Source organism: Rhinolophus sinicus, chromosome 1, assembly GCF_057876585.1.
Source record: "Rhinolophus sinicus isolate RSI-liver-muscle chromosome 1, RSI-T2T, whole genome shotgun sequence".
NCBI lineage: Eukaryota > Metazoa > Chordata > Mammalia > Chiroptera > Rhinolophidae > Rhinolophus > Rhinolophus sinicus.
In genome coordinates, this window is record NC_142501.1 from 138,165,519 (window position 1) to 138,169,540 (window position 4,022).

The window sequence follows — 4,022 nt, forward strand, 5'->3', positions numbered from 1 at the left end:
GCATCCACCCTGTGGGAACAGAGTCCCCGATAGCAGTTTCCAGGCTCTTGGCCTCACGTGGAAAGGTGGTAGCTCGGGTAGTAGTAGATGGCCATCAGCTGTGACTAGTTGGCCATCAGCTGTAACCAGTTAGCCATTAGCCACTGATATAACCACCGTGGCAACGCAAGTCGTTGGTTGATTGGTAGAGAAGCAGATGGAGGATTGCAGCTAGCATGTCGCTCCTGCTTCCTGTGTCTCCAACCCAGCTGCCAGCAAAAATATAATGGTATTGTCATGCGGGAGACGCTGCTTGCTGCGCCATTTGTCGTGGAGGGCATCTGGCGGGGTCTCTGGTCCCGCTCCCCACATAACGCAGGATATGGTGAGGCCAAAAAGGAACACCCACGGAGCCATAGGTAGGGGAGTCATACCACTATACTCTCGCTGGCGGCTGGGTGGAAGACACAGGAAACAGGAGCCACACTGTTCGCAACCCTCACGGCACCACTTGCAGGCTCAGCCTCCATCTTCTTGCTAGCCCCCATTCTTTTCCTCTCCTTCTGTTAGCGTAGCCACAGCAGTTATATTAGTGGCCAATGGCTCACTGGTTACAGCTGACGGCCAACTAGCCACAGCTGATGGCCATCCAATCACAGTTGATGGCCATTTACTACCTGAGCCAGCACCTTTCCACGTGAGGCCGAGAGCCTGGAAACTGCTTTCTGGGGCTCTGCCCCCACAGTATGAACCCCCTATCAATGGCTCCGTTGGTGTTCCTTTTTGGCCTCACCATATCCTGCGGTCTTGTGCGGGGAATAGGAGCTGAGTCCCTGCATGACAAGATTTTAGAGAGAGAACCCAGGAAAGGATGGAGGAAGACAGAAGGGAAAAACAGAGAAGGAAAGGAAAAGAAAGCAAAGTGTGAGTAAAATATGGTGCTCTTTACCTCAGGAGAGAATCCTTATTCTTATGATCCAGTCTTTTTGATCATTCAGAGCACAGAAATAATTAAGGTAGATGAACTGAAATAATTAATGAAAGTGTGACTATTTATGATATTGATTTAAACTGTCCTTCAACGTACACTATAACAATTAGATGCTTCATTAATGGAAAAAAAATAGTAAAATGTATTTTATGCATCTACAATGTTACATATATATGAGTAGCTTCAAAATATTGGTGTATGAATGGTCCATTAATGCACTTGTCAGGAGAATTAAGTTATTTGGTCTTTTAATGTTTTGTGGATTATATAGTTCACTTGATGCTTAGATTAATTTCATTTTTACCTACAAGTTTGGTCCACATATTTCTACAATTCCTTTAGTGAAGCTGATTTTTCATAAAGGAAAACTAAAGTGTAAAGTACAAAAATCACAAAAAAGTTTAAAATTTAAATGGGCTAAGATTAAAAATATTATCTTTGGTAAACTTCATTGAATTTACATGTCGGAGAAAAATAATGCATTCTGAGTCCTTGCTGTAACAGGAAGGGACCTATGTCCTCACATTATAGAACTTTGAAAGAAGGAATATAAAATAGGATCTAGATTTGGCTACCAATACAACAATTTGGCCTTTTTCTATAACATGATGTAGAGAAATGGCTAGGAGAGCAGTTTCCAGGCTCTCTGCCTCAAGTGGAAAGCTGCTGGCTCGGTTATTAGATGGCCATCAGCTGTAACCAGTAGGTCATCAGCTGTAACCAGTTGGCCATCAGCTGTAACCAGTTGGCCAATAGCCACTATAGTTTTGTATGTAACGGCCATGGCTACGTCAGCAAGCGTGGATGGTGCAGATCATGTGGATCCTACTTCCTGTGTCTTGCTCAGCCGCTAGCAAGACTGTGGTGCAGGAAGACCCCTTGTTGGCGGTACTGGCGGATGTTTGCTTCTTGTATCTCGACCAGCCGCCATCAAGAATATAATGGTATGAACCCCCTATCTGTAGCTCCGTTGTTGTTCCTTTTCGGCCTCACCATATCCTGTGTTCACCTGTTGTGAGCTGAGACCCTACATTACACATGAATACATGCATTAGGACAGGGAAGTTGTCAGAATTCTGGAAATCATCCTCAATAATTGTTCTTTCTATCCAATAGAAGCGAACCTTATAAAACATTCTCTCCACATACTTTTTTTACCTCTTCTATCTCCAGTTTGGACAACTTACCATTATTTTCCTGGAATGAACTCTCTTCTTCCTTATACGTGGCTTCAGTCTTGACCCGTTCAATTCATTCTTCCCTCAGCAGCCAAGACTTTTCTACCGGTTCTCCCATTTCCGCAGCTACCCTAGTCCAAGCTGCCTGTACCTCATGCCTCTGTTACTGCCACAGCATCCTCCTAACCAGTCTTGCTCTTCTGTTTCTGTAAAAACTGATCATATCATTCCATTGCTCAGCCCCTGCTGCCCGGCATCTCATTTCAGTGATAAAATCTAGGTTCCTTACCAAGGCCTTTATGATCTGGCCTCTGCCTATGCCTCTGACCTCATCTCCTTCAACTTTTCCCTGATTCAAATCACCACCACATGGCTTGCTTTCTAAACCACAAATCGCCAAATTCTTTGCTTTCTCAGGGCACTTGCTTTAAATCCTCTTCACATAGTTTTTCAAGTGTCTTCTTCCTTCTCATCAATCAGGTCTCAATCCAAATGACCTACTTAAGAGGCCTTCACTGAATGCCCAATTCCTCTCCCCTTTGCACTCTCCATGTTAATAATATATGATGACTCTATATATTTTGGTTAACTCCTGAAATTCTCTTGGATAATAATGTGGGCTCTGGGCTGAGTCTATCGGTTTGCAAACATTGGCTCTTCCATCTACTAGCTTCCACTTGGGTAAGTTATTAAATTTCTATTTCTTTTTCTGTAAAATGTGATAATAGTACTTCATAAAGTTGTTACAAAACTTAAATTACTTAAACTTCAAGCTTATGGAACAATGCCTGGCTAGTCAACATTGTTTTAGATACAGTAGAATCAGTACTGTAATATATCTCTTTAAAATGCAGTTCTGTTTAGTTTGTCCCCTTCTGTAACTATGAAGTTTAGAATGCAATCTGGTACTCAATAGTAGATTCTCAATAAATGTGTGACCCACTAAATGTGTGTCCTTTACTTACCTAGTAAAGGACAACTCTGATGAAAGAAATTCAAATTCCAAATGTTTTTAAACAGTGTGGAAAAAAATTACTATTCTGCCTTTGGCTCTAGTTGGAAATTCCTAAATGCCAAATAATCGACCCTTAAACAACAGATTTTAGTTACTGAGGTATGGATACATGGGACGTCTAAGTCCTAGAAGGAGGATCAGCATGAAGCAGATCACAGAGGAACTTGACCTCTAATCATGAGGCTGATGTCAGGGACAAACAACCAGATCCAGATAGGAATTGGGAGTATTAGCCAGGCTACCGGGGTCAGAACTAGGGAGAAGCCTCCTGGAAGTGATTCACAGATGTAGAGGCAAAGAACTCAGGTAATTTCCTGGGGGAGAAATGGGTCCGAGGCCTTCTAATAGTCAGGATTGGCTCAAAAATGGGACATGACATGCCCTACATGTGTAAAGTACTAGTAGGTCACATTTGTATATCCATCTTGGGCTCTGCTGGAGAAGTAAGAAGCAGAGGCAAAAATCAGAGGTAGATCATAGGTAGCCTTGCTAAATGTTATTTATGTAAATTGAATAGTTCAGATTTAGATAAAATTGACAACACCCCATTTTCAGATTGCTGCTAAGATCCTCATGTTAAGATCATGTACCATATATTGATTTTTAGTGCATATTATTAGGAAATCTTGTCTAGGTTGAACATCCTCTTATAGTCTATGAAGCAGAAGGAGAGTCCTCTTACTTTCCATTGCTTACCTCAAATAAATGATCCTAAATCATAGTTTAATAGGCCATGCCCACAACGAAACTGAATCTACCATTCCACTTTATCAAACTGTATGTCTCTATGGCTTTAACTGTGTTTGTAAACTTCAACAAGTGTTATAAGATACTGTGGCTGGCTTTGGCTTTTGGCAGG